The following is a 12,951-nucleotide window of genomic DNA, read 5'->3' on the forward strand; positions in this document are numbered from 1 at the left end:
AAAGAGTATATGTTTTATTGTGAATTTTTATATTAAATCTTCCTTCCTGTTGAAATCTGTTATTTTCCATGTGTGCTCCATTTTTAACATTGTCTACTCTTAATTTCAGATTATAAATGAGTTTTTAAAAAAATATTTTTATTGAGATATCTTCACACGATAGAGTCCATCCACAATACAAAATCAGTGACTCACAATATCATCACCTAGTTGTATATTCATCACCATGATCATTTTTTTTTAATTAATACAACCAAGCCACATACAGTTCTTAATGTATGAACATTCCATACTTTGTGTGCAATCAGTGGCTCACAATATCATCACATAGTTGTTTATTCATCATTATGATCATTTCTCAGAACATTTACATCACTGTGGAAAAAGAAATAAAAAACTCATGCATACCATACCCCTTCACCGTCCCCCTCATTGACCACAAGTATTTCCCTGTACCCAACTATTTTAACATTTGTTCCCCCATTATTTATTTATTTTTAATCCATTTTTTTTACTCATCTGTCCATAACAGATAAAAGGAGCATCAGAACAAGGTTTTAACAATCACACAGTCACTTACCATGATTATTTTTAGAACATTTGTCACTCCAGAAAAAGAAATAAGAAAAAAGAAGAAACTTGTACATCCCACACCCCTCACCCTCCCTCTCATTAATCTCTAGTATTTCAGTCTATCCAGTTTTTTTATCCCCTTACCGCCCCCCCCCCATTATTTATTTATTTTTTTGTTTTCATTGTTTTACCCATCTGCCTATACCCTGGATAAAAGGAGCATCAGACACAAGGTTTTCACAATCACAGTCACATTGTAAAAGTTATATAGTTATACAAAAGACTTCAACAATCAAGGATACTGGAATACAGTTCAGCAGTTTGAGATACTTCCCTCTAGACACTCCAGTACACCACAAACTAAAAAGGGATAGCTATAAAATGCATTTAAAGAACCTCGAGGATAACCTTTTGACTCTGTTTAATCTTTCAACCATTAAAACTATTTTGTCTCATTTTTCTCTTCGCCTTTTGGTGTGAAGGAGGCTTTTTCAATCCCATTTTGCTGGATCCTGGTTCATTGCCAGGAGTCATATCCCATGTTGCCAGGGAGATTTACACCCCTGGGAGTCATGTAGGAGGGAGGACAGTGAGTTCACCTGACAAGTTGGTTCAGAGAGAGTGGCTTTATCTGAGCAACAAAAGAGTTCTCTTGGGGTGAATCTTAGGCATAATTATAAGTAGGCTTAGCTTCTCCTTTGCAGGAATAACTTTCATCAGGGTGAACCTCAAGATCAAGGGCTCAGCATATTGAATTGGTTATCCCATTGCTTGCAGGAATATTAGCTCTTCCCCAGATGGGGAAGTTGACTATTTCTTCCTTCCTCCCCAGTTCCCCAAGGGAACTTTGCAAATACTTTTTTATCCTGTGCCCATATTACTCTGTAATATATCTGGGAGGGCATCATGCTGACCTATACAAACCAACAAGATCTCATGCCCTAATTAAGACTCAGTGTAATTAGGATATTTGAATAAACTGACCATACAAGTTAACTTAGATAATGTGATACCCAAAATATAAATTTTGTACCAAATAAACACCTCTCCCTTTGTTCTCATACAGAAGTTGAAGTTTTAAAATAAAGACCATATCATCCTTTACCCTGTATTCTGATTTACCTTAGTCCTATACAGATCAGCTTCATTCGTATCTCTTGTCAAAGTCTGTTCACTTTTTCAACTGTTTTTAACAGTTGCTGTATGGGATAATGCTGACTTTCATAGCTTAAAGCTCTAACTCAGTCTCAGATGTCACATAAATACCCGAAGTTTCAGGGAACAACCAGGTTGTTCAGTATCTCAGAATTTAGAACTAAGAGTTACAATTCCAGAATAGATAAGTGAGTTTTTTTTTTTTTTTTTTTTTTTTTTTTTTAAAGGAAAGACAGAGAGAAGGAAGGAAGGATAGAAGGAAGGAAGGAAGGAAGAAAGGGAAACATTTTCTTGTTTTATTGTATTTTGTTTTTCCGTTTTTTGTTACATGGGCTGGGGCCGGGAATCGAACCGAGGTCCTCCGGCATAGCAGGCAAGCACTTTGCCCGCTGAGCCACCGCGGCCCGCCGATAAGTGAGTTTTTTAAATGCACGTTTATAGAGATATAGTCACATACCATATAATCATCCAAAGTATATAGTCAGGAATTCATAGTGTCGTCATATAGTTGTGCATTCATCATCAACATCAATTTTTGAATATTTTTGTTACTAAAAAACAATAAAAACAAGAATAAAAATTTTAAAAGAACACCCTAAAACATTCCATATTCCCTAACCCCGCTATTATTTATTTATTTTTGTCTTGATTTTCTTCCTCATCTGTTCCATACCATGGTAAGGGGAGCGTCAGACACAAGATTTTCGCAATCACATGGCCACATCGTAAAAGCTTTATAGTTATAGTGTCATATTCAGGCTTCAATGCTATTAGATTATAACTCTACATTTTCAGGCATTTCCCTCTAGTTACTCCAATATACCAAAAATTGAAAAGGAATATCTGTATAATGCATAAGAATAACCTGCAGAATGACCTCTCTATTCTAGTTGAAATCTCTCAGCCACTGAAACTTAATTTTGTTTCATTTCTCTTCTTACTTTTGGTCTGGATTGCTTTCTTAATCCATGACATCAGGGCCATGCTCATCCTTGGGGTTCATGTCCCAGGTTGCCAGGGAGACTTACACCCCTAGGACTCATGTCCCACATAGGGGAGAAGTCAGTATGTTTACCTGTGGAGTTGGCTTAGAGAGAGTGGCCACATCTGAGCCACAAAAGATGTTCTCTGGAGGTGACTCTTTGGCATAATTATAGGTAGTCTTAGCTTCTCCTTTGCAGTAATAAGTTTCATCAGGACAAGCCCCAAAATGGAGGACTTGGCTTATTAAATTGGTAGTCTTCAATGCTTGCAAGGATATCAGGTCTTCCCCAGATGTGGAAGTTTAATATTTCCATCTTTTTCCCATGTTCGTCAAGGGGACTTTGTAAATACTTTTAATCTTCTGCTCAGATTACTCTGGGATATATTGGGGCATCACACCAACCTGTACAAAATAACAAGATTTCATGCCCTATTTAAGATTCCATGTAATTATGGTGTTTGAATAAACTGACCATACAAGTTAAATTAGATAGTGTGCAACACAAAATACAAATTTTGCACCAAATTAACTTCTCTTCCTCTGTTTGCACACAGAACTTGAAGTGTAAAAATGCAGCCAATATCATCCTTTACCCTTTAGTCTGATATAACTTAGTCCTAACCAGATTGGCTTCCTTCATATTTCTAACTGAAGTCTGATTTCTTTTTCAGCTCCTTTAATAATTGCTGAGTGGGTTAATGTTGCCTTTCATAGATGCTCTGAGTCTCAGGTGTCACACAGATACCCAGAGTTCCAAGAAATGACCAGTTTATACAGAAACAGCACCTTATCTCAGAATTTAAAATTAATGATTACAACTCAGGAATAGATGTGCCTGCTGTAAGAGCTTACAATCTAGGAAACTTTACAATGAGCATTTCCCCTGATAACCTATGTCTCAAATTAAATTCTCAGAGTTTGCACATTACATTAGTCCATATTAGTGAGGCATTATAATATCTGTCTTTTTATTTCTGGCATATTTCATTCATCATACTATCCTCCAGGTTCATTCACCTGTTCGCATGTCTCAGAATTTCCTTCCTTCTTGCAATCACTCAGCATTTCATTGTACATATATAACATCACAATTCTTGCTTCAGTTTCTCAGTTGATGTATCCTTAGGCCACCTCCATCCATTCCGAATCTTGAAAACTGCTGCCATTAACACCGATGTGCAAATGTCCATTCATATCCCTGCTTTCAGATCGTCCAAGTATGTACCTAACAATGGTGTTGTAGAATCATATGGCAATCCTATACTTAGCCTCATGTGGAACCACCGCACTGCTCTCCAGGGACTACACCATTCTACTTCCCTACTAGCAGTGAATAGATACATTTTTCTCTTCATGTTTTCTCTAGCACTTGTATTTTTCTGTTTATGTTTAAACAATTTTATTCACACACCATGTAATCCATTCTAAATCAACTATCATTGGCTCCTAGTATAACCACATAGTTATGCATTTAGCACCACGATCTAGATGAGGACATTTCCATTTCTTCCACAAAGTAAGAAGATAAAAACAATAAAGGGTAAAAACTAGAAAAATTAATTGTGAATGTAAATGCACAGCCATACGATGATATTGTGAAGCACTGATTGTACACTTCGGATGATTACATGGTATGTGAATATGTAATATATATCAATAAAAAGAGTTCTATATACAGCAAAAGTTCTCTGCAATCCCAGTTATTATCTTCTACCTTTCCTTCTGGTATCATACATGCCCCTAGCCCTCCTCTTTCCACTATACTCAGTCAGCTTTCTTCAGTGTATGTGTACAGTATTGTGTTACCATCAGATAATGTTGTGCTATGCATTTCTGAATCTCAGCAGTCAATCCTGTTGAATATTCTGTACTCTTTCAGCATCAATGCCCAGTCTCTACCTTCTTTCTATTTCCTGATAACCTGTGTTCTGAACTTTAATTCTCAGAGTTCATACATTAATGTTAGTTCATATTAGTGAGACTATACAGTATTTGTTCTTTTGCTTCTGGCTGATTTCACTCATCATGATGTCCTCAGGGTTAATCCACATTGTTGCATTCATCATGGCGCTACTCTTTACCGTTACTAATAGTCTTCATTTCTACACTCTTCTCCAAATCTCTTTGTCTCCTGTCTTTTCCTATCTGCCTGTAGTATTCCTTTCAGTATTTCTTGTAGAGCAAGTCTTTTATTTACAAACTCTGTGTCTGTTTGCCTGAAAATTTTAAACTCACCCTCAGTTTTGAAGGAACTTTTGCTGTATATAGAACTCTTTTTATTGATATATATTACATATTCACATACCATGTAATCATCCAAAGTGTACAATCAGTGCTTCACAATATCATCGTATGGCTGTGCATTTACATTCACAATTGATTTTTTTTCTTTTCTGTGAAAAATAACATATATACAAAAAAGCAATAAATTTCAAAGCACAGCACAACAATTATTTGGAGAACAGATTTTAGTGGTTGGTATGGGTTACAATTTCACAATTTTAGGTTTTTACTTCTAGCTGCTCCAAGATACTGGAGATTATCTATGTTGGAGAAATAGCAATTTAAAGATTCAGCAATCATATTTGTTAAACCCTACCTTCTCTGTATAGCTCCATCATCAAATTGATCTTTCTATCCCACTCTTTAGGGATATTTGGCTATGGCCATTCTAATTCATGTTGGAAGGGGCTGTCACTAATATGGAATAGGGAGATAGAACTAGGTGATGTTCTGGAGAGGCTGGGCCCCTCGAGGTTTCAGGACTTATCTGGTCCAGGAACCAATCTGGAGGTTGTAGGTTTCTGGAAAGTTACCCTAGTACATGAAACCTTTGTAGAATCTTATATATTGCCCTAGGTGTTCTTTAGGATTGGCTAGAATGGTTTTGGTTGGGGGTTGGCAAGTTATGATAGTAGCAATGTCTGACTGAAGCTTGCGTTAAGAGTGACCTCCAGAGTAGCCTTTCGACTCTTTGAATTCTCTCAGCCATTGATCATTTATTAGTTACACTTCTTTCCCCCCTCTTGGTCAGGATGGAACTGTTGATCCCACAGTGCCAGGGCTGGACACATCCCTGGGAGTCCTCTCCCACACCTCCAGGGAGACTTTCACTTCTGAATGTTTTGTCCCACGTAGAGGGGAGAGTAATGATTCACTTACAGAGTTGAACTTAGTGAAAGTGAGGCCACATCTGAGTAATAAAGGAGGTCCTCCAGAAGTAACTTTTAAGCATACCTATAGGTAGGCTAAGCTTCCCTGCTACATAAGCTTCACAAGAGTAAGCCTCAAGATCAAGGGCTTGGCCTATTGATTTAGGTGTCCCTAATGTTTGACACAGTATCAGGGGATTCCCTTATGGTAAAGTTTAATAGTTCCATATTTTTTCTTCCATCCTTCAAGGGATTTTGCTAATACTTTTAAATTATCTGTATTTAAGTATTTAATTAATACTTTTTAATTATAATATAATGTATCATCCTAAAATAATACTAGGATATATTCAGGCATTATATTAAGCTATACAGGATTAAAGGCCTTCATTCTCACTCTGTGCTCGCTGTGTTTCAGTTTTTCAAATGAGCTATCCAGACAGGCTGAGTTAGATTATGTGCTACAGGCTGAGTTAGATTATGTGCTATCCAGACAAAATAACCTTTTTTCCTTTGGTCTCAAAGAGTAGGTGTGGTTCTAAAATATAGACAATATCTTCTTTATGCCTGTGTTCTAAATTACCTTAATCACAATCTGATCGGCTTCATTTTTATCTCTAAATACCAGGTTATAAATATATAAATCAACTTCTCAAACTCCAGAAATAATAATTCCCACTCCAGAGTAAATGTGTTTGCTATATGAGCTTTCAATCCATTTTCTAAAGGAGACCATACAATAATTGTTCTTTCATTTCTGGCTTATTTTGCCTCACCAAATGTCCCACATGTTCATTCACATTGTTGTATACTTCATGACTTCGTTCTTTTTGTAGCAGCACAATATTCGATCACATGTATACAGCATCGTTTGCCAATTACTTCTCAGTCAGTGCATCCTTCAGCCACCTGCATTCATTAAGCATCAAGGGTAATGTCCGAAGTCCACAGTCCATCAACACTCTCAATTTTAGATGATTTCATTGTTTCCAAGAGAAAGATAACCAATAAACACACCCTCATCAAATAGGAAATCTAAGCCTCCCCTCAACTCTTGTCCTTCCCCCTACTATTTACCCCTGTTGTTGCTGTGGTACTGCTGATGTTTTGCTGTTAAACATAACCCATAGCATGTAATAGCAGTTTTCCACCTGTACCCTGGACTTGAACACTCTTTGTACACAAATCATACCGTTGAAATCGTTCTTGCAAGAACTTATTTATATTTCTGGTGTTAATCAGTGGGACACATGGGTCTATACAACCCCTTTCAATGTTGTTCACCTTCAATATGGTATTATTATTTATAGACTCACTAGAGAACCACTTTCACTTCTATCTGTTCCCTTACATTTGAGGTAAACCTCATTAGCTAACCGTTCACCCATATCTAGCTTCTATATATCTCTATATCCCCTATAGTTTGTATTACAAGCCTCTGATTTTACCTGTACCATGGTCATAAAAGTGGAGTCATATCGAGACTTTCTTTTTGCATCTCATTTATTTTACTCAGTGTTATGTCCCTATTATTTATTTTATCCATATTTTTTACTCATCTGTCCATATCCTAGAAAAAAAGGAGCATTTGACAAAGTTTTTGCAACCACACAGTCACATTGTAAAAGCTATATCATTATACAATCATCATCAAGAAATATGGCTACTGGAACACACTCGGCAGTTTCAGATACTTCTCTCTAACCACTCAAATACACCATAAACTGAATAGGGACGTCTGTATATTGTGTAAAAATACCTCCAGGATAACCTCTAGATGGTTTGAAATCTTTCAGTCACTGACACTTCATTTTATCTCATTTCTCTCTTCCTCCTTTTAGTTGAGAAGGTTTTCTCAATCCCTTGATGCGGGGTCCTGGCTCATCCCAGGATTTCTATCCCACCTGCCAGGGAGATTTACACAGGGAGTCATGTCCTACGTAGAGGAGGGAGGGCAGTGAGTTCACTTGCTGTGTTGGCTTAGAAAGAGAGAGAGCACATCTGAGCAGCAAAAGAGGTTCTTTGGAGTGACTCAGGCCTAATTTTAAGTAGGCTTAGCCTGTCCTTTGCAGGGATAAGTTTCATAGGGGTAAACCCCAAGATTGAGGCTCAGCCTATTGACTTGGTTGTCCCCATTATTTGTGAGAATATCAGAAATTCTCCAAGTGGGGAAGCTGACTATTTCCCCTTTTTTTCTCATTCCCCTTAGGAAACCTTGCAAATGCCAATACTATTTGATTATCTGCTTAATATACTCTGAGATGTATATACTCTGGAATGTATCCATCATTACATTAATCTGTGCAGGATTAAAGGCCCTCATTCTTATTCTGGGTTCTCTGTCTTTGGGTTGTTTAAATGATCTTTCCAGACAGGTTAAGTCAAAGTATGTATTACAGAAAATTTAGGTTCCAGACAAAATAACCTTTGTTCCTTTGTCTCATAGAGTAAGTGAAGTTCTGAAGTACATACAGTGTCTTCCTTATCCCTGTCTTTTGAATTACCTTAATCCCAGCCTGGTCAGCTTCTTTCTTATCTCTGATTACCAGGTTATACATATATAAATAAATTATATAAAACAATCTGTCAAAATCTAGAATTAACAGTTACCACTCCAGACTGAATGTGTCTGCTATAAGAGCTTTCAATGTAGGCCTCTATTTTCTTATAAGCATTTTCTAAATGAGACCATGGTATATTTGCTCTTTTGTTTCTGGCTTATTTTGCCTCACCAGATGTCCCACAGGTTCATTCACAGTGTTGCATGCCTCACAACTTCCTTCCTTTTTGTAACAGCACAGTATTCGATCATATGTATATACCATCATTCATTGATCTACTTTTCAGTGCATTCTTCAGCCACCTCCATCCTCTGGGCATCATGTATAATGTCCAAAGTCAACAGTCTATTGGATATAGAATTATTGTTTGGCAGTTTTGTTCTTTCAGTATCTTAATTATATTATACACTGCCTTCTTGCCTACACAGTTTTTGCTGAGAAGTCTGCTTCAAGTCTTATTGAGGTTCCCTTGTATGTGATGGATTGATTTTCTCTTGCTGTTGGCAGAATTCTCTTTTTCTCTTTAACATTTGACAATCTGATTAGTCAATGTCTTGTAATAGGTCTATTCTGTTTGGGATATGCTATGCTTCTTGGATCTGTAATTTTATGTCTTTCATAAAAGATGGGAAATGATTATTTTCCCCATTATTCTTTCTAACTCTTTCCTTCTCTTCTGCTTTTGAGACACCCATAATATGCATTTCATGTGCTTCATGTTGTCATTCAATTCCCTGAGATCCTGCTCATATTTTTCTATTTCTTTTCCTATATTTAAAAAAATTTTTTATTAATTAAAAAAAATTAGAAGAAAAAAAAACAAGCATTCCCAACACATACACTCAGCAATTCACAATATTATTACATAGTTGCATATTCACCATCATGATCATTTCCCAGAACATTGGCATCAATTCAGAAAAAGAAAAGACAACAGAAAAATAAAACAAAAACAAAAATATTTTTACATACCATACCCCTTCCCCCTCCCTTTCTTTGAACACTAGCATTTTAAACTAAATTTATTTTAACATTTGTTCCCCCTATTATTTATTTTTATTCTGTATGTTCTACTCATCTGTTGACAAGGTAGATAAAGGGAGCATCAGACACAAGGTTTTCACAATCACACAGTCACATTGTGAAAGCTGTATCATTATACAATCATCATCAAGAAAAATGGCTACTGAAACAGAGCTCTACATTTTCAGGCAGTTCCCTCCAGCCTCTCCATTACATCTTGGTTAACAAGGTGATTTCTACTTAATGCGTAAGAATAACCTCCAGGATAACCTCTTGACTCTGCTTAGAATCTCTCAGCCATTGACACTTTATCTCATTTCACTCTTCCCCCTTTTGGTCGAGAAGGTTTTCTCAATCCCTTGATGCTGGGTCTCAGCTCATTCTAGAGTTTTTCTCAATCCCTTGATGCTGAATCTCAGTTCATTCTGGGATTTCTGTCCCACGTTGCCAGGAAGATTCACACCCCTGGGCGTCATGTCCCACGTAGACAGGGGGAGGGTGGTGAGTTTGCTTGCTGTGTTGGATGGAGAGAGAGGCCACATCTGAGCAACAAAAGAGGTTCTCTTGGGAGTGACTCTTAGGCCTAATTTTAAGTAGGCTTGACCTATCCCCTGTGTGGTTAAGTTTCATATGAACAACCCCCAAGACTGGGGGCTCAGCCTATAGCTTTGGTTGCCCACACTGCTTGTGAGAATATGAAGAATTCAACTTGGGGAAGTTAAGTTTTGCCCCATTCTCACCATTCGCCGAAGGGGACTTTTACAAATACTTTTCCACTCATTGATCAGATCACTCTGGGATTCATCAGGGTATCACCTGGACAAACCAACAAAATTTCATGTCCTATACCAAGTTCCATGTACTTAAGGTGTTCAACCAACTATCTACATAAGTTATATTAGGAGATGCACTAGTCAAAGTACAAATTTGTACCAAATAAACAGTTTATTCTTTAGTCTCACACATAAGTTGATAATTTAAAATAATAATTACCATCTATTTTCAGCATACTGCAGTAATGACATTCTTTTGTTCTTCCTCATGCAAAAACATTTTTGAAATTTATACATTTAGTCACTATCATTATACACTCTGGACATTCCTAAATTATACCATCTCAATCTTTATCATCTATATTTCTTTGTGATTTCATTTATGCCCCAGCCCTCCTCCCTCTATCATTCTCACATGCAGCTTCATTCAGTATTTTAACATAATTGTATTACAGTTAGGTAATATTGTGCTGTCCATTTCTGAGTTTTTATATTCAGTCGTGTTGCACAGTCTGTATCCCTTCAACTCCAATTACCCAATATCTTACCCTATTTCTATCTCCTGATGGGTCTCTGTTACCAACGAAATATTCCAAGTTTATTCACTAATGTCAGTTCATATCAGTGAGACTATACAGTATTTGTCCTTTTGTTCTGGCTAATCACAGTCATCATGATGTCCTTAAGGTCCATTCATGTTGTTACATACTTCATAACTTTATTCTGTCTTACAGCTGCATAATATTCCATCTTATGTAAATGCCACAGTTTGTTTAGCCAACCGCCTGTTGATGGACATTTTGGCTGTTTCCATCTCTTAGTAATTTTAAATAATGCTGCTATAAACATTGGTGTGTAAATGTCCATTTGTGTCCTTGCCCTCATGTCCTTTGAGTAGAGACAGGATATAGATGGGTCCTGTTTTTAATCCATCCTACCAGACTATGTCTTTTGATTGGAGAGTTTAATCCATTAACATTCAGAGTTATTACTGCATGGGTAATACTTTCTTCTATTATTTTGCCTTCTGGATTGTATATGTCATATCTAATTTCCCTTCTATTTACCTTTACTCATAGTCTTCCTTTCTACACTCTTCTCTACACCTCTCTATTCTGTCTTTGTATCTGTCTTTAGTGTTCCCTTTAGTATTTCTTGCAGAGCTGCTCTCTTGGTCACAAATTCTCTCAGTGATTTTTTGTCTGAAAATGCTTTAATTTCTCCCTCATTTTTGAAGGACAGTTTTGCTGGATATAGAATTCTTGGTTGGCAGTTTTTCTCTTTTAATAATTTAAATATATCATCCCACTGTCTTCCTGCCTCCATGGTTTCTGCTGAGAGATCTGTGCATAGTCTTATTGGTCTTCCCTTGTATGGGATGGATTGCTTTTCTCTTGCTGCTTTCAAGATTCTCTCTTTCTCTTTGACCTCTGACATTCTGATTAGTAAATGTCTTAGAGTATGTCTGTTTGGATCTATTCTCTTTGGGGTATGCTGCACTTCTTGGATCTGTAATTTTAAGTCTTTCATAAGAGTTGGGAAATTTTCATTGATAATTTCCTCCATTAGTTTTTCTCCTCCTTTTTCCTTCTCTTCTCCTTCTGGGATACCCACAACATGTATATTCATGCGCTTTATATTGTCTTTCAATTCCCTGAGTCCCTGCTCATATTTTTCCATTTTTTTCCGGAAAAAATTTTCTTTTTCTTGCCGGATTTCAGATGTTCATCCTTCAGTTTGCTAATCCTATGTTCTGTCTCTCGAAATCTACCATTGTAGGTTTCCATTGCTTTTTTCATCTCTTCTGCCTTGCCTTTCATTCCCATAAGTTTTGTGATTTGTTTTTTCAGACTTTCAATTTCTTCTTTTTGTTCATTCCTTGCCTTCTTTATATCCTCCCTCAATTCATTGATTTGGTTTTTGATGAGGTTTTCCATGTCTGCTTGTATATTCTGAATTAATTGTTTCAGCTCCTGTATGTCATTTGAATTGTTGGTTTGTTCCTTTGACAGGGCCATATCTTCAATTTTCCTAGTGTGATTTGTTATTTTTTGCTGGTGTCTAGGCATTTAATTACCTTAATTAGTTCATTCTGGATATTGCTTTCACTTCTTTACCTAGGGTTTTCTTGCTTGATGAATTTGTTGTCTGTCTGTTCTTTCACATTCAGTTCAGCTTTTTCTGGACCTCTAGCTTAGGTTTTGTTTATCAGAGGAAATTTTTTCATTTCTTGTTTTCTTATTTCTTGCCTTGCTTGTATGGTACCTTTACCCCCCTACCCTTAGGAGGGTCTACTTAGATATTATAGACCCCAGCCAGATTTTCCCAGGCCATACTGGCCTCCTAACAGGAGAAAAGAGTCACCTGTGTCAGTTTTCCCTGAGGGTTGGACCCAGCAGGTTGAAAGACTTTCCTGTGAAGTCTCTAGATTCTGTTTTTCTTATCCTGCCCAGTATGTGGCACTTGTCTGCCTGCAGATCCCACCAGCATAAGATGATGCGGTACCTTTAACTTTGGCGGACTCTCCCTGGGTTCTATGGGGGCTTGCAACTGGTCCAGCTGGTCCAGACTGGGGTACGCTGTGTGTCTGATCACTGACATGGCCCAGGAGCTGTTCTGTACTGTTTCTGATTATTTAGTAGTTGTTCTGGAGGACAAACTATAATGCGCACATTGTTAAGCCGCCATCTTGACCTGGAAGCCCCGTGTAAATCCCTATATTTTCTTTT

The 12,951-nt window shown here is 37.1% G+C and overlaps 1 protein-coding gene across 12 annotated transcripts in view; it reads left to right on the plus strand.

Moving 5' to 3' along the window:
* The window catches only part of ZGRF1 (zinc finger GRF-type containing 1), a 250,677-nt gene that overhangs the window by 146,513 nt on the left and 91,213 nt on the right, over nucleotides 1-12,951 (plus strand). The window lies entirely within an intron of this gene.

The sequence above is a fragment of the Tamandua tetradactyla genome, chromosome 24 (genome assembly GCF_023851605.1).
Source record: "Tamandua tetradactyla isolate mTamTet1 chromosome 24, mTamTet1.pri, whole genome shotgun sequence".
Taxonomy (NCBI): domain Eukaryota; kingdom Metazoa; phylum Chordata; class Mammalia; order Pilosa; family Myrmecophagidae; genus Tamandua; species Tamandua tetradactyla.